The sequence below is a fragment of the Chenopodium album genome, chromosome 16 (assembly GCF_948465745.1).
Source record: "Chenopodium album chromosome 16, dcCheAlbu1.1, whole genome shotgun sequence".
NCBI classification, from domain to species: domain Eukaryota; kingdom Viridiplantae; phylum Streptophyta; class Magnoliopsida; order Caryophyllales; family Amaranthaceae; genus Chenopodium; species Chenopodium album.
The window spans coordinates 36,555,361-36,574,594 of NC_137849.1; the positions used below are offsets into that span (position 1 = coordinate 36,555,361).

Below are 19,234 nucleotides of genomic sequence, written 5' to 3' on the forward strand. Positions count from 1 at the left end.
TGACTTCCATTTGCACTACAAGGAGCGGGCGCGCAACCTTCAAGGAGCAGGTGCTCCAACTTTAGCTCCAATAATCTGCCTTCTCTGATGCAATGCGTAGCAGGCGGGCAAGCAGCCAGGAGCGGACGCTCCTATGAGAAGGAGCAGGCGTTCATCCTGTTCTGAAACCTGATTTTGACGGATTTTCCTATGTAATTTTTGAGGGTATAAATACCACTCTTGGCTTCATTTGTACGGATCTTCTTCTCTCCTTACTCCTTAGGCTTATCATAATAATTAGTGCATAGTTTTCCTCTCTCTTAGTTTTAGATTTTCAAAACTCAATCATTTGAAAGATTTAATTGAAGTTTGTTCTATCAATTTCAACAATTTCTCAAACCTTGAAGCATCAATTCTAGTAATCCCTTCTCTCTTTATCTCTTGCTATTTTCTGATTTTATATGCTTTAATTGTTTTTTCTTATCTCTAATTCTTATTAATTGTTCTTGCATGTTCAATCCATCTATGTTTTATCTCTCTCCTACTTTAATTGATTCATGAAAACCCTAGATATAATTGTAAGAGTAATTCCCACCATGTTTAGTGAGTAGTTCCTTAGTTAGGGGTTGGGTGAAAACCCAACCAAGCCATGGTTGATTAACTTGGATTTCTTCATGTGTTTACTTTGGGTTTGTTGATTTCTCTTTGTGCTCAAATTGATTATTGCATGTGTATTTTAGTGGCCACTTCAAGCTCATGTGTTCATTTCCTTACTCACATTGAAAGATGGGGTTTGGTAATGAGTCCTTTCTTGTCCAATTAGATATGCTACTTTCTTGATTATGGATGTTAGGTTTCATTGAATAGGATGCTTTAGTGTGGTAATTAGGTAAGAAATCCCAATTATTTGTGCTTCATACTAGTTCCGAACGATCGAGAGACAAACTCGAGCTAGAAACCCACTTCCTACCATTAAGACTTACTCCTTGTATGTCATGTTAGTGTTTGATCTAGGGAATACTTATGTTGTGACTTTAAAAGAAGACAATGTTGAGTTCCTATTCTATCACCCATGTATGTTCATTATTTATCCTTGTTATTGATTATTTGGTTTGGTTGGTGTTGAATCCCGTTTCCCCTAGTGTTCGTCTCCATAGAAGTTAACTAATCAAAATCCCAATTTGTGACTGGAATAGCTTACAACCGTTTCATACTCTTGGTGTTCTTTTTACCCATTCCCTATGAATACGATCCTCTACTTGTAGGAGTTTATAGGTACTATAAAGCGGAAAAACATGAATCATATTCATAAAGAACCTAATCCCAAGATCGCATGCATAACACACAAGACACATAATCATACCTTTGAAGCGTGAATTCCACGTAGCAATTCGACAGGCAAATCAGGGAGAGAATAGAGCCCCAAGCGTTGCTCCTCTACTTAGTCCACGAGATTCAAACGAGCCGTCCACTATTACTAGATTGGTCGAGTGAAAGAGAAAAACTGTGACCACCACGAACCACCACACTGGCGCCGAGGGAGGAGGAGAGAGCCGTGGGAGAGAGAGGAGTTTGAGAGAAGCTGGTTTCATGTTTGCTAATTAGGGTTTCAACTTAACAGTAAAACTATTCTGTAGAATTACCTAGGCACCTAGTCTATTTATCGTATTATAATTAGACTAGGTTAGGAAGCCCGAAACCTCTCTAAATCCTCCTTATGACCGGCCATGCTAGGGGATGAGGCCCATCATGGGCTTCGTCCTCTCTTGCTCAATCTAGGCCCTTTGTGTGATTTTATAGGATCCGTCCAAGTGGGCTTCGGCCTATGTTATTAGCCCAAAGATCGTTAGTACCTCTAGCTATGATATAACGACGACCTAAATGTACGAACTAAATTATCTCAATAATTTGATCCATTTATATATCTAGTAATTACACATGACGAAGACATAAATCCTTCACTACTTACCCTAGACTTATCTTATGTTGGTTTAGGTAGAAATATTGTTTGGATTAGGGCCTATTTTAATTTACTGAACTAAACTGATTGGAGCTGAACTGCACTAAACTGAATATTTTATGAGAAAAGGAAATTAGGAACTAAACTGAACTGAAATGATTGGAGCTGAATTAAACTGAACTGAATTGAAAATAAGCTGAAGAGAACAAGCCTTTAGGATGATTGTCCAACGACCAATTTATCCTCTACCAATTCTGCCCAAAACCCGCCCAAATTGGGCCGGGCCAACTTTGATCACCTCTAATATGAATACAACCCGTAAAGAAAAAGAATATATGAATGCAAATTATTTTTTTCTAAATCTATTATATTGGACAAATATTTGAGTCTGATATTAACCCTACACATTAAGGGCTCTATCCATCAAAGATTTTATCTATTAAAGGCCTTTTAACCTTTGTAATGATTCAATTGTCATTGGGTTACCCTACCCAATAACCAGATGTATGTACTTTAATGTAATTATGTAACTATATTCATTTATCAAAATATTTACATACCCAAAAAAAACAACTATTACTATGTACAAATTTTTACCTATTCCGAATGTAAATATTATTACTTTTAATGTTGACTTTAATATTCGTTGTACGTGGCATCTAATCAATATTTTATGCCTTTTTTTTCCATAATAATTGCATAAAATCACCAAATGTAACAATTTTCATGAAGAAAGAGAGTACAATAAAATTTTTTTAAAAAAAAAAAAAAATTGAACCGGAAACAAGTCCGATACAACTTTGTCAAGGCCAATTGTTATTATTTCTCGCACAAAGGTTTTTTTTTTTTTTTTTTTTTTTTTTTTTTGAGTGAGGCCATGTAAGTTAAGCTATCCTCTTAATGACTACGGACATTGGGATAGAAATAGCTAATAATAGCCAATTGACTAGTAAAAAAAAACTCTTAGTAATAATTTGGTTATTAAAAAAAACTTACTTTAAAGACAATTCGGAAAACAATAAACTCAGATAACATTTAGACAAAATTAAAAATTTAATTCTTTTTACCAAATTGTCGCTAGGGTCTGTAATTTTTAATTATAGCCCATGGGACCCAATCAACTTGGTTAGGCCAAAGGTAATACCCATAGCAAACCAACCACCCAACAAAACCCTCAGAGAAGCCTTTAAAACTGGTGCTTTTCCTAGATACGCCCCTAACCACCCAAACACCACCAAAGCCACCGTAACAGCCGCCGGCACAACCCCGAGCCTCACCTTATGATTCTTTACACTCAATGCCGCCAGCAGCGGCACCACAGCCCCCACAGCAACCGCTAGGGCAGAAGCAAATGCCGCTTGTATAGGGCTTGGCAAGCTCTCCTCCTCCTCATCCTTATCATCCTTCTTCTCTCTTTTCCTTTGAGCTAGCTCGATGTCTACTTGCGAGTACACCGACACGTACTCTCCGATGGCCATGCTGCACGCGGCAGCAACAAGGCCGGCAAATCCAGTGAGTATCATGGCCTTAACATCTTGTTTCACTGCACCTACACCCATCATTAGGGAGGCTGTAGTAATAAGCCCGTCATTTGCCCCTAGGACCGCAGCACGTAGCCACTGAGCTCGTTTCGTGTAGTCCAAGTCATCGTTTTCCCCCTTGTCAGCGCGTTTTTGACCTTGACTATTGTCTTCATAGACGGTGTTTGCTCGGATTGTTTCTAGCTCAACGGTGTTACGATGAACGGTTTGTCGTCCAGGCTCCATTTATAACGAAGAAAAATAAGTGATTGTTTTGTTAGATAAGTTTGAAAATTGTAGGATTTGAAGAGTTGAAAGGTAATAGTGAATGTGCTTTGTAAATGGCTCAAAACCATGTTATTTATAGATGTAGGTTGATAATTTGATAATATATAAAGTTATAAACTACGTAAGTGGTTATTGAGTTGTCCACTAAGATAACTAATTGCATGGAAAATGCTTCTGAATAACGTAAAAGGAAAAGTTATGAAATTTGGTTTCTCCTTTTGACACTTTGTTTTATGCATAGCTTCACTTAGTCATGCAAATTGAGATTTTTAAGTTATAGTCTTATAGAATTGATTGAAAATGGATGGGTTATGTGGTAATTGATGAGGAGCTAGAAGAGTTTGAACCACGTGTAATTAGCTAGTTGGAAATTCATTCGAAATTATTTAGCAACGTGAGGAGTACGTAGATAATAAATTATGAATTTATAATCTCCTCAAGCATATATAATGATATAATTGTTTAAACTACTTTTTTTCACATGGTTGCATAGCATGTATTTTATACTCCCTCTCTGTTCACAAGGATCGAAAAAATCGGAAAGGTGGTAATCAATCCAATATCTATCTAGAGGACATTATTTTTAGGGGTTGGACATCTTATTGAGGTAAATTCTTGTCTAACTTAATTGCTTATGTTAAGGTTTAGATTTCAAGGGAAAAAAAAAACATCAACATTGGTTCTACTATCATATTATATATTTTGGATAATATTGAAAATGGGCTTGGAATATCCAAAAACAAGGGGAAGAGTTTGGACCACACACTTACAAGCTTATAAGTAGTTACACTACCCTATAACCAATTCAGGCAATGAAGGGAGATACTACGTAGCTTCTTAAAGAGCCATCTAAATAGATTATATCTAATTTGATCTCTCATTTTATCCCACGCGAAACAAATCACATTTGTGAACATGGGGATTTCAACAAAGGTATAGTGAAGCCCCTTTTCTTCCTCTCAAGGAAAATCACAATTGCACTTATTATTCCAAATAATCTATGTATTTGCTTAAAGCCTCTTTCATTGTTTAAACAATGGTCTTTGTTTGACAATGGTTAAGAATTAACTTTATGTGTTTCAATGGATTCTTAGTATTCAAATTCCTTAATTAATTAGCAAGAAGATTTAAGGTGAAATATTACGAGTAAGATATACAACTAATAACAATGCACATGTTGAGAGTATATATTGGTAATTGAATGAGAGGGAGACTAGAACATCTTTTAGTTTATATGTAAGCAGACTCTACTCCGAAAAAGCCTTAATTTAACTCTATAAAGTTTATCAATTTCATACATAACACAAATTTGAAATGGAATTCTAAATCGAATAACAACCGTATAACAAACGTCTAACTTGAAACATGTATTAGTAAGCATGATATAAGCTAAGTAATCCAACTTTTTGATGTAAAAGATTCAACAAACCAAGGGAAGAGATACTTAAATATATCCAAGCCCTTGTAAATTGTATTTATTCTTTTAAAATTCTTTATACTCCTTTGAATTTCCACTAATAACAGAAAATAGACATACGAGAGATGGATTGCTGAGTGTGAGAGCACCTAATTAATAGTAGGAGCTAAGTCAAATGCAACTTTTAAGCATTTTTTTATCAACTAGGAGTGTGTTATCCACACGAACACCACGAAGGTCCTCTTATTTAATTCATTTTTTGGAGTGTCCAACTTTAACTTGTACCCAACTAATTTTTGGAGTGTCCTTAATTGATATATTTCTCATGAATTATATATTCTCAAAAAAATAACTAACTTACCTTGTCCACTTTTACGGGTATGACAAAATTGTACGCAACATATTTTTGAGATTCATGTACTACTCTTTAGTCTAAAAGATATAATTAATACATTACTCTACTCAAGGTCCACCTAAGAATTTTCATTGAAATTAACATAATCCTAGCTAAAATGATAAGAAAAGGAGTTTAAAATTTAACTCTTCACCCCCATTTTTTTTTATTGTATTTTTAAAAATAAAATTAGGTGTGTAAACACAACCAAGAATATACTCTACTCTCTAGACCTCTAAGTAAACTTGAATTTTTTTAGCCATTATTCGAATAGACATGGTGGACAACTATTGCTAGTAAAAAGATAGAACAATGCATATTCATTTATTATTCAACAAATAAAATCTTCCTAATCTTTTTTAAACTTTATTACATTTGCAAAGAGGTTACTTTATTGGATAATGGAATTTCAACAAGGATTAGACGCACTAAAATCCTTGATTAGTGCTACGTTTAATATTATTAAATTCAAGGGAGTGTGCCCTTCACACGACTACCACAAGATACCTCCATAAAATATTGTTGCACTATCTAACTTTGACGCAAGTATATCTTTGAATTCTTAGCAAAATTGCTAATCAACTGTCCACCCAAAAACTAGCGCATTTTTTGAAAACTCTCTAGTATTTAACTAAAGAGCTTATCTTTTCGTTTTTTGGCCGTTGCAACATAATGGAATGCTCTATATGTGTCGAATTTTATCTGTACCCTTTTAAACAACATCAATGACAATTGACGATGACACCATTATCAATTCCATCATAATTATAATGACGGGTCTTGAAAATATAGCTAAAATTAACATGAACAATCCAAAGTATTGAGCTTCTTCTCATTGTAATCCCAATTACATTTTTACTATTAATAATCTCTCTATGATGCGATGACACTTCTTAAAGTAGTCTTCTTTTGTGTTAACTTGCTCTAAAATGTCTAAAAATTGCAAGTTATCTTGGGAGGGTCCCCACATAGTTGACATTAATTTAAGTTAAAATGTAATTTTGATTAAGATGAAAAAAGAACTTAAATAATTGAGATTATTCTTATTAATTTTTATTTTCAAATATATATTACTTTAATCAAAATAAAAAAATTCCTTGTAATTTTTTTTTTTTTATATAAAATACTTTCTCCGTTCTTTTTTACTTAACCCGCTTTAAATTTTACACTATTCACCACCTCTCCTATGACTGTCTTTTGTGAATAATATGAAAAGAAAAACATATTCATGTTGAATTTTTTTAATCCATCTCAATAAATATTGTCATAATATATAACTTTTATATTTTTAACTATGGAGAATTAAATTTATTCATCGTTATAGTTTTGCATTGACAAGTTTGATAAAAGAAACAAGTTAAGTAAAAAAGAGCAGAGAAAGTAGGATCTAATTTTTGTAAGGAAAATACTCATTAGGCCTATCAATTAAGCGGTGTCAAATAGCCCCAAAACTGCCAGTGTGCCCACGCCTTTAGCAAGTATTTGAATCAAACATACTTCCTCTGGTTTTTAATACTTGCAATACCTCCCTAAAATGAAAATGTCACAATACTTGCAACACACTTTAAATGCAAAGTTATTTTGGGGAAAAGCTATACTATTTCCCTTATTTAAATCACATGACCCACTAAATTACACTCTAACAGGCTTCAAAAAAAAAAAAAAAAAAAAAAAAAAAAAAAAAAAAAAAAAAAATTACACTCTAACAACCCTTCACCCCATTTTAAAGTGTATTATATCATGTGAACCCCACATTTCTTAAATACTGTGAAAAAGTGTGTGTTACAACTATTAAAAATGGAGAAAGTATGTACTAATATACGTACTATATACTTCCTCCATTTTTTTTAGTTGACACCCTTTTTTTTTTTTTTTTTTTTTTTGAAAGAAGTCCTAAATGACTTAGTTGACACCTTTCTATTATCACGTTTGCTAACGTATGTTTTAAACACTTAATATTTTTAGGAAATTTTGTGAAAAACTACTTATTATAGTCCAGAATTTGCGAGAAACTACCTATTAAAAAAAAATGTTGTAATTCACTACCTAATTTTTGAAAAATGTTGTAATTTACTACCTTAGGCCGGAATATGAAGTTTGACCAAAATTTTCCGGCGTTGACTTGGTCACGTTGATTTGGGAAAGAAAGGGGTCATTAAGTGTCACGTGATGGTCACATGACCAAGTCAACACCGGAGAATTTTGGTATAACTTCATATTTCGGCCTAAGGTAGTAAATTACAACATTTTTCAAAAATTAGGTAGTCAATTACAACATTTTTTTTAATTGGTAGTTTATCGCAAATTCTGGACTATAATAGGTAGTTTTTCACAAAATTTCCTATATTTAATTATCAACATTGTGAAATTATAAAAAGTGGATATTAATAAAATATACATCGAGACTAATCAAACAAAATCACACATGACTATATTTTTTCCCATCTATAAATCACAAAAGCAAGTCAAAGTATAGTGTGTAAATAGCATAAAAGTCAAACGGTGTCAACTAAAAAAAATAGAAGTAATATAATGTTGCTTTGCATAATTTTAGGTCTTGGGTTTGAGGAGGGCTTCCAAACAGAGGGTTGTGAGACAATAAAGTCATCTCACAAGGATAATATAGGCATTTTAGGCGTCAGTTTAAAGTTGTCTTATTGAGTTATTAAATAATATCACTGGAATTTCAGTGGTACAAGATACACTATCAGTGGTACAAAATATAGTCTTGGTGGTACTTCAAAAAGCTCCACTTTTTTTTCTTTTTTTTTTTTTTTTTTTTTAAATAATGAAAAAAATACTGAATTTTCTCATACAAAGATGGTTCCACTTGGATTAAAGCACTATATTAATTCTCATGGGCGGGTTTTATACCGGTTTAGAAGCCTTGTGTTATATCAACTATGTCAATTACGATGAGTATTATTATTGTATGTGAAATTTTTTGATGGCAAGCAAGTCATGTACAAGTTTTACATGGTATCACATTGTTAGCCAAACACGTTTGGTATGTATATATTTAGATAAACGTGAGATGAGTGAGGGATAGCTCAAGTGGTTAGAGCTTTCTTCTCGATTTTAGGAGATCTTGGGATCGGATCGATTCTCAATCCAATCCTTATGAGCCTTGTGGCTCTCTAAATACCAAAAAATAAAAAAGATAACCCAAATTTTCATTTTCACACCATATACATAAAACATCCTTTGTTTCTCTATATTTTTCACTGCATGTATTAAGAAACGGATGATGTATATATTCAATCAACAAATCTATAATAATCAAAGTCTTCTAAAGTGGATGATCACCTCCACAATTTTTTCCCATATCTTTTAAACGAAAACCAGGGTATCCATGCAGTTTATATTCATTTTATCCAAAAAAAGATTCCACAAGTTGTGTTTTGGGTTTTTATTTATTTTTTCCTACCTCTTAGTTGGAAAGTAGACAAAGAATAGGATTATAAATTAAGAATGTAATGAAAAACAACTCAAGTAGTTGCACATGAAACTGAAAGCAGTTATTAATCAAAGTTAACAAAAATAAACTTTTTACTCATTTAATTTTCCACAAATACACATTTAACAAGCTAAGCATTGATTAGGTGCTTACAAAGGTAAATACAACACGTGATGAAGTAGCCTCATTTTAATTTGTTACAACACCACCCTAAAAAAAGAAAAAAAAAAAAAAAACCCCTTAACTATTGGATATTATTATTATTATCAACTTAATTAAATTAGAGGTCATATGTCCCCATCCACCTTGTTAAACCAAAAGTAATAGCCATAGCAAGCCAACCACCCAATAAAACCCTAATAGAAGCCCTTACAACCGGTGCTCCTCCTAGGAACGCCCCTAACCACCCGAACATGGCCAACGCCATTGTCACTGCCGCCACCACCACCCCAACCCTCACCTTATACTCTTGTATAAAGGAGGCCGCCAAAAGCGGGACCATAGCCCCCACCGAGAATGCCAAGGCCGAGGCTAATGCCGCTTGTAGAGGGTTAGGCAAGCCCTCCTCATCCTTTTCCTCCTTTTGATCATCTCTTACGTTGTCTCTTTTTCTTTGAGCAACCTCTGTATCGAGTTGAGAGTACACGGACACGAACTCACCTATGGCCATGCTACAAGCCCCGGCGACTAGGCCAGCAAAACCAATGAGAATCATGGTTTTGACATCTTGTTTCACCGCACCAACTCCCATCATGAGTGATGCGGTGGAAACAAGCCCGTCATTGGCTCCTAAGACTGCCGCTCTTAGCCATTGAGCCCGTGTCGTGTAGTCAAACAAGTCTTCTTCTTTCTCCACATCTTGTTGGTGTTGGCTCTCTTCATCACCCATGTGGTGGTTTGCTCGAATTGTTTCGAGCTTGATGGTGTTGGGGCGTACGGTTTGTTTGGATTCCATGTGGGCGAAAACTCGAAAAGGGTTGATTTTGCAAGGAAGTTTAAGAAATTAGGAGAGAATTTTGGCTTAGAATGAAGGTGATAGTTCTAGTGTTGTGAAAACATACTCTTTGAACTCAGCTATTTATAGAAGGAGGTTGAGGTACTTTTGTATATTTGTCTTAGTGGTTATTTTCCCACTAAGATAAAAAAATGTAATATTGCACATAATTGGACTTTTATGTAATAATTAATTTGGGGAAAATACTGTGTTTTGCGTGGATAATGATCAAATGGATTTACTTTTTCATAGTGGAGTGTGGCGGACACAAGCTCTTTATTAAACATTTTTTTTTTTTTTTTTTTTTTTTTTTTGTTGGGGGGGGGGGGGGGGGGGGTGGGGGGGTGTCTTGGTTTGTTTGTTTAGAGGGCCTGGTTTGAGAATTTTACGTTAAAAGGTTGGTTTCCCACTAACATAAATTAGTGCAAGTCGCCAAAATTTCTCGTAAAAATAAATATATGTAAAGTCGACATTAAAATGAATCTAAACCAAACTGCTTAGGTAAAATTGAATTTAGAATACGAAATAATGAAAAAAATTGAAATTTATAAATTGAATTCAATTTTGTGAAATATATGTTTTGTTGCAAATTATTTATGTGATGTGTATGTTATCTCTCCAATAACATGTCCTTATTTATGTATATGTGCATACATCTTGTTTCTTATTTGATGACATAAGTAAGGACTTTCTTAAGGGTTAAATATTTATGTTGTGTAATTAAGGACTCTGATATACATGTTGTAGATATGATCATGCTTTAATTTGGAGTCTTATGTTATGAGGAAAATGAGTTATTGGTGTAGATATGTTTACTGTATGTCAATAAAATGTCTAGACCTAGACAAACCAATGTGAAGGTACGTCCAATCCACCATTAAAAACGACAATGTGCTCACTATATTGCTTTTATGGTCTATTTTGAGCTATAAATCTCTGATTTGAATATACAGTATAAATTTTGTTGAATTATCCAATATAAATTAACCCACAAGTCCACTACAACCAACGAAACTGTGGCCCAATTTGACCAGTTGGGCTAAGTGATCAAAATTGTCATATCCATGTTTGCTGCTCCTGTCCTCCATCTATTTCTTAAAAATTCACATTATTACCTCCGTTCCTTCAAAATTTTCACAAATTTCGCTTTTACTTGATAATGAGTTAACATATACGTAGTATACAAGTACTTCCTTTGTTGTTTTAGTTGACACTATATGACTTTTGCACTATTCATAAATTAGACTTTGACAAACTTTTATGATTTATAACTATCATAAAACATAGTCATGTGGAATCATATTTGAATCATCTCAATATATATTTCATTGATATCCACCTTTTACAATTTTGCAATATCGATAATTCGAGAAATTGATCGTTAAAATAATGTGTTGACAAGCGTGATAATAGAAAGTTGTGAACTAAAAATTGGAGGTAGTAATATTTTGGTTTTACTTGTATTTTCTCGTTTTATTGATCTTGAGTTAATAGATTGATACACCAAAAGGCGTGTGAATATTCCGGTTTATTACCATTGGTTAAGACACCCTTTCTTACTTTCTTAGTGTGAGATTACAGAATAGGGACTAGTTTAACCTTACAAGTTTATATAGTATTAGGTATTCCATAAAAGAAAGTAGATAAGGTCGAAAATAGTACCTAAAATACCCATATGATGGTCGTTCATAGGAGCTACCATGCAGATTCAAGGCCAAAAAAAAAAATGTTTAAATTTCCTAAGAGACCTTCGTTAGATTTTAGAAGGAACAAAAGATGAACTGCATTCTTCTGGATAAAATCTTAAAGGATTACAAAATCAATTTGATAGAAAGTTGAAGAAATCCCGATTGAATTATATAAAATTATGAAGATGATTTCACAACCATGGGTTTCTTTGGATAACAACAAAGATATAAAACTAAATATACCTAGACGACGGCCTAAATCAACAAAAAAAAATAAAATTTAATGAACTAGCTAAATGATCTAGAGATCCTAATAATTGGCTAATATACCCATAGAGTTGAGGTGATCAAAGAGCAGAGCGGGCCAGCGGCCAGCCAAGGCAACAAAAACAGTCTGCATGCTCGAGCCTGGCCTGGCCAAGATTCGGGGCAAAAAGTGCCCAAACCCATAATATAGGCCAAGCCGGGCTAAGCTTTTCAGGCTTTTTCGGACTGGCCAAAAACACCAACTAAAAATCATAGATTTATGTTTGCCCCTGCCCAAAAATTTTAAAAAAAAATTAAGAAAAAAAAAAAGAAATGAGTCGGACCCGACTTTGGGCCAAAAAAAAATTGCCCAAAGCTCGCCGAAATTCGGGTCGGGCTGACTTTGATCGACTCTGCCATAGAGGTTGTTACGTTGTACCAAAATTTGATACTCCCTCCGTTTCAATTTGTTAGTCCCATATACTATTTTGGGCGTTTTAAAAAAATCTACCCATATTGAATGTATTCCACTTTTAACTTTGTTTTTATTTCCTATTTTATACATATTAAATTCTGATTGGTTAAATTAATTGATTGTGAATTTATTACATGACTCTAAGTAAAGAAATTATTCTCTTGAATTATGTAATTTTGGTTGACGGTTTCCTAAAAGAAAAAATCAAAAAAATTTAAATAAGGAAAAACTATTTATGAATTGTTTTTAACTTTAATGTTAGATTCTAAATATTGAAATGTACGGAATATTAAAATTTATGAGAATTGGTGAGACATAACTTAAATTATTTTCTTCCATATTTATCGTTATAAGTCAACATAAGCAACAAAAAGTCAAAAATCAATGAGGATCAAGTCAAGTGAATAATTTATCAAATAAGATGAAAAATAAATCTAAGTTTAAATATCAAAATGGATTGTTTTTTTTTTTTTAAATAATGCATAATCTTTCAAAACAGGACATAATCTTTTAAAACAGGCAAAGATCTAATTAAACCAATTACATAGAAAAAAAAAACAGTAAATGAAAAAAGATCAATTTGGATTAGTAACTCACATTTCTTTTTAGTTAAGCTAATTAATTAAGAAAAGGATATTATAGATTTTTTTTTTAGTAATTAAAAAGCAATTAATATCAGTGGCCTATACCCCTATTGAAATGAAATTAAATTTTTTTATTTTCCCATCATCATCCTCCTTACTTTACTATTGGTATATAGAAAAACAAAAAAATATATATTAATTCTAATTTTTACTTATTTGATTAATCAATTAACATAATTAGAGTAAGGTCATGTTCTCTAACTCTTATTCAAATATTTAATTTTAATAAAAATAACTTTAGTTTAAATAATAATTTAAGTTCGGCAAAATCAAGTTCAATTCGGTAAAAATAAGTTTCAATTCATACGGAGTAAAATGTAGCAACTTCAAAGAACAAATGTAATAGAGAACTTATAAAATATGATTTAATTAGGAAAAATAATTTAAATTCAATAAATATGATACTGCCTTCGTTTCTTAATATATTTGCAACAAAGGGATATTATTCGTGAAACATAAAAAAAAATCCTTTATTGCAAATAATAAGAAACAGAGGTAGTATAAGTTTAGCAAGAATGAGATAAGAGAAGCATAGTGCCTAATATAGTATATAAATTTAGTATTCATTTGGTTGAGTGTAATAAAAGAACCTATAATTACTCTTAAGTATGTGTTATATTTTATCATCAGATATCGAGACGAAGAAAACAAGACTCGTATGACATTGCTTTATTTTTGTACTAGGTTAGGTCCCGTGTCATGCATGGTTATTATCGATTCAATGCTATATTTAAGTGATAAAATATAATATATAACCTGTCTAAATTTCTCATGGACAAAAATGAAGTATTTGACATAATGAAACATGGAATATCAAGCTTAATTGACATTCTAATGTTTCAACCATATAAGAAAATCTATATTAGCTAAATATAGAAATATAAAGATTAGAATTTATTATAGGAATAAAAAAAATAATATAAAATAAATTCCTAAAAATCTATAAAAAGAAGAATTCACAAAAGGGGGACAATGTGAGTTTTGACAAAAAAATTATGTACTTATATACTTATCAGTGATTATATATTGTAATGTCTTGTTTTTAGTCATTAACTTTTGTCTAAGAGCTATCAATTCGGGTAATCAAGTCGAATTCAGGTCGGGTCAAATCAAGTCTCAGGTCAAATTAGGATCGGTTTATGTCGGGTCAATCTAGCCTCAGATCAGGTTCAGGTTCAAGTCGGGTAAATTTCAGTTCAAATTATTCCGGGTAATTCACCCTTTCGGATGTAGGTCGGGTTTGATACGAGTCAAATTCAGATCGTATTTTATTTCAGGTTCGGGTTGTAATGAGTTAGGATTGGGCGGGTTAATAGATGGTACATTCGGGTTTGGGTTAGGGTTGGGTTAGAAAATTGTTTGGTCGGATATTCTTAAATTTGGATCATTCTTGGTTTTGGTTCTTATTCATTTCGAATAAATATCGATGCAGTCAAGTTGAACCTATATAATTATACCTTCCTTAATTTGATCAAGCATTATCAAGATTTTATTAAACTTATATACGAAGTAATAGAGCACAAAAGTATATAAGCTGAACCTAATATGTTGTTAAGGATTTCTAGAATTGTACCTGCATAAAAGCTGAACAAAAATTATATAAAATTTTATTAAACCTTCTATGACTCGGGTCAATAACAACTTGTGTTAGGTTATAACCATTTTCAGGTTCTAATTGGGTCGGGTACTAGTTCGGGTTCGGATTATTATCGAGTCGGATTAAATCGGTTGATGGTTACTATAATGTCGTGTACAGGTTCGGGTTCAGGTCATAAAGTATTAGATCAAATCGGTGTCGATTAACATCAATTCAAGTTCAGGTCGGGTTACAGGTCACTAGTTTCACCCCACTGTTCGGGTATAGGTCGGGTTTAGATCATTGCCGGTTCAGGTCGGGTTCTCGTGTTGGGTTAGTTTTTGACAGCTCCAATTGTATCCTTGAAGCAGATATTCCGTTTGCCACACAGAAACTTATAGTAGAAGATTGTAATTTAAAAAAAAAAAACTATTTTACAAAGATTATATTTTCCTTATTAGTTAATTGAATGTCAATATAAATAAATAAAAAAAAGGTAAATATCATTTCTATTTATACGCAGAGTAGTAATTAAATTTTATAAATAATTTCCTTAAATAAATTTTCAATTAAATTATTTTTTTTAATTAAAAAAATACTAAGGACACACCAGAAAATGACATGTGTCATTGCTGGTGTGTCTTTTAGTATATATATAGGTTATTGATTGATTGATGATTGATAGTTGTAATTTATCAAACTTTTACGAATTTCAGCCGAAAATAAGAAATCTCAAGCTTGTTAATGAAGGGAGCATTTCCAAATATTTCTACTCCGTGAACCTTTTCATTTCATTGGTTTTCTTTCCCAATTTATAAACACATTTCAGTTCTACTTAGTTTTTCATTTAATGAAGGGAGCAAAAGAGAATGTGTTCATGACATTAACTACTGTCAAAAGCTGCTATGTGACAATTGATGGGAGATTCGAGTGGTGCACATTTATAGGGAAGGAAACTGAGCGGCGGACTGGTTGGCCAACTGCGATGTCTCTCGAGACTCACAACTTAACATCATAAATTCTGTTCCGGAAGAACTTGGGAGGATTTTACAAGAGGATGCTAGAGGGGTAGCTTTACTTTGGCTAGTCCCTCCTTAGTTATTGTGGTAGTGTTGGGAGTGTTAGTGTAGGCTTGGTTTTTTTGTTGCTGTCTAGTTTCTTGTTTATCTTTTTCTTTACTACTTGTTCTTTTCTCTGTTTCGGATTTTATCCTCTTATGAATCAAAAAAAATAAATAAAAAATAAAAAATAAAAAAAATAAAAAAAAACTTTAGTTTTTCTCGTGAATGCTTAGTTCACAAATACTCTAATAAAGTACGCTAGGTCTTAAGATCCATCAATTTCAAAAATGGAATTTGATTTGGTGTTGATCTTCATCTCATGTTTACGAACTTAGGTCGCATTGGTTCGTAGATTAAAATTAAAAGTATGGGGATGGAATGATCGATTTTCAATAAATCAATAATATGTGGCTTGTTTCAGTTCTTTTTACCCCTAATAATATACAGTTTTTAAACAATTCAAAGCTTTAATCAAGCAAGGATCAATAAATTAATTTGTTAACACCAATAAAATTCTTCTTCAAATGTTTTTTTTTCTTCTCCCCTTTCGATCTTGGAAAAAAACTTGCAATAATACAGGATATCAAATTGTTGACCGATACAATACATTCTTATACATGTTTATCAATGTTTAACAAATACAATTTTTTCCTTTTAATGTTCTTGTGTACCGTTAATGTACCATCACTACAAGAAAAAACAACTAATAATTGTTATGGTAGATTTTGATAAGTCAAAGTCAACGGAAGTCTAATAAAGTCAGTGACGAAGACCAAGCTTCAACGAAGAACGAATTATGACGAAGAGAAGCCAGCTTCGACGGACGAAAAGCATGAGAACTACTTCCCTATTTTCTAGGATGAGCTAGGTATGGAAGACTAAGTCTTTCCTCGGCTAGGTACAACCATTAGTGGGTTGAGTAGAGGGAAGATATTTGAAATATGGTTCCGAGAATCATGGGGAGCATCTTATCACTTCACAACGGCTGAGTTTTGCCCTAATTACTATCTATTAAAGGATCAAGCTCCATCGACAAAAGACACACCGAAACCTAGCTACTAAATACACATTGAGCATATATTGTAACCCCTTAAATTCATATTCTTGATAGTGAAAGTTTGGTAGATCCTCATTCCCCGCGGTTTTTACCTTCTTTGGGTTTTTTGAGTCACCAATTCCTTGTGCCATTCTTTTATTTTCATACTATTTCTTCTTTAGATTTTATTTAGTTGGTTCATAACCTAGATGTTGTTATTCAATCCCACTTGACGAAAATTAGCATAAACAATAACCAATAAATATTCCAATGGTCAAGCTAAACGCGTTGGTAATTTTTAGGCATATCGACGGTTTACATTTACAAATGCGTTATTAGAAATCATCATCTATTTAAAAAAAATAAAAATAAAATAAAAAAAAATCCATTATTTACAATTTATATATACATGTAATGTAGCTCAACATGATTTGGAAAAAAAAAAGGAAAATTTGTCAATTACAGCCATTTAAAGTTTGTATTTTGCAAATTGCAGCCATTTAAAAATAAATTGCAAATTGCAACCCAAAAGTTCTTATAAATTGTAAATTGCAGCCCAATTTAACTTTTTCATCGGTTTACGTGTCGAAAAATATTTAGTTAAGGTTTTAGGGGTCCTTTTATCTCATAAGGATCCGAACTGATATCGAAATTAGCAAAAAAAAACGTAAGTGCCTCGTTTTGCATAACAATGATGTATCGGTTCGTGGGCAACTATTTTTTGCTGTAAAAACAAGGCACTTATGTTATCTTTTTGCTAATTCCGAGCTCAATTCGGATCATTAAAGGCCAAAATGGCCCCCAAAACTTTAACCAGATATTTTTCGACACATAAACCAATGAAAAAGTTGAATCGGGTTGTTATTTACAATTATAAGAACTTTTAGGCTGCAATTTGCAATTTTTTTTTAAATGACTGTAATTGGCAAATTTTCCAAAAAAAAAAATATAGCTTAACATGATGTGAAAATAAGAGACCTAATAAGATAGGGGGGAGAGTAGTCTTCACTTAATTTTTGATGATATTTATCATGTTATTCAAGCTTTTAAGTTTGTTTCTTAGAGTTTTGTTAGTAGGGAATGCAATAAGGTCGCGCACGAGTTAGCTCATTGCTTGCCGTGGGTGACGGGTAGTAGAGTTTGGTTGTCTGATTTTCTCGATTCTATTGTTCCAATTTTGGACTATGATTTTCCAATCGGCACGCAGCAAGGAAGCTTTCAGACTCTAAGCACTACACCAAAAACTAGATTATAGATCGCTAAATATAAAACGGTTACCAAAGGTAAGCGTTCTCCAGAAGAATATAGAACGTCTATCTAAGTTAACCGTTCTATTTGATTTATTTATTATATTTATTAAATTGTAAATATATTTTATAGAATGCATTTCTTAGTTAACCGTTCTATTTGATATATCCAAATATTTTACAATTACAACATAGATTGCTCCTCTTAGTTAACCGTTCTATATGCTTAATATTATTTTTTTAAAAATAAAAAAGGATAATCTAACATATGAAAGGGCCCAAAATTCTAACCCTAACTCTTCTTTCTTCTTTAAGATAGCCGTCAACCAATTATTCTTCATCCATAACTTCACCTCTTCTTTCACTTCTTTCCTCCTCTGAAACTCGTACTCCTTTTCAAAAAAGAAAAAAAAAACTCTAACTCCTTTCTCATCTACCTTCATCCTTCAATGGCTCAATTTCCTAAAAACTCCGAGCTAACATCAGATTAACCTCCTCTCCGTCTTCATCTTCCTTATTTATAAGTGTCCTGTCCATATCGTCGCATCGCCGCTAATTTTATGAAGAACAACGAGGCTTGTTTTCCAACCCCAATTTCGATACATTGCGCTGCGCGAAAGTCGAACGTGAAAGATCGAACCATTGAATCTCTGTCGTGCTCTGGTTATGGTTGGTCGCAAGTTGTTGCGAGTTGTTAGGTGTTTAACATGATTGAGGTAGCTTGTTTAATTCTCAATTGTTAATTTTTTATCTATAACTTTTATCAATTGATTTTAATGTTATGATTTGGTAAATTCTGATTTTCTATCTATGATTCTAGGTGTTTGGTGCGGCTTCACTATTTTCATGCGCTATTGGTGGAGGAGCTTTGGTGGTTGAGGTTGGTGGAGGCGCTGCGGTGGTTGAGGTTGGTGGAACGCGATGCGGTTGTTGCGTCTGATGAAAGCACAACTTGCATTTGAAGCAAATTGATTTGTTTATTTTTTTTGAGGGGAAACAGTACTAGCACATAGATTAGTATCAAAATGTACTATGCTAATGCTAATTGATATGTATCAAAACGTACTTGAGATGTAAATTTTTTTTAAAGGCATGAGATGTAATTAATTGAATATGATAATAAAGTTTTTTTTATTTGATTTGACTTTTACAACTTCAATTCAATTTGATTTATTAATTACAGATGTAGATTAGTATTAATAGTATATATGCAATCTCCCAAAATTTATAATTTTTTTAAAAAAAAAAAATA

The 19,234-nt window shown here is 32.7% G+C and overlaps 2 pseudogenes; both read right to left on the reverse strand.

Annotated features, from left to right (window-relative positions):
• Positions 1–3,036: 3,036 nt before the first annotated feature.
• LOC145584174 (vacuolar iron transporter homolog 4 pseudogene) lies at positions 3,037–3,705 on the reverse strand (annotated as a pseudogene).
• A 5,335-nt stretch (positions 3,706–9,040) lies between these two features.
• On the reverse strand, positions 9,041–10,048 carry LOC145585197 (vacuolar iron transporter homolog 4 pseudogene; annotated as a pseudogene).
• Between the last annotated feature and the right edge of the window lie 9,186 nt (positions 10,049–19,234).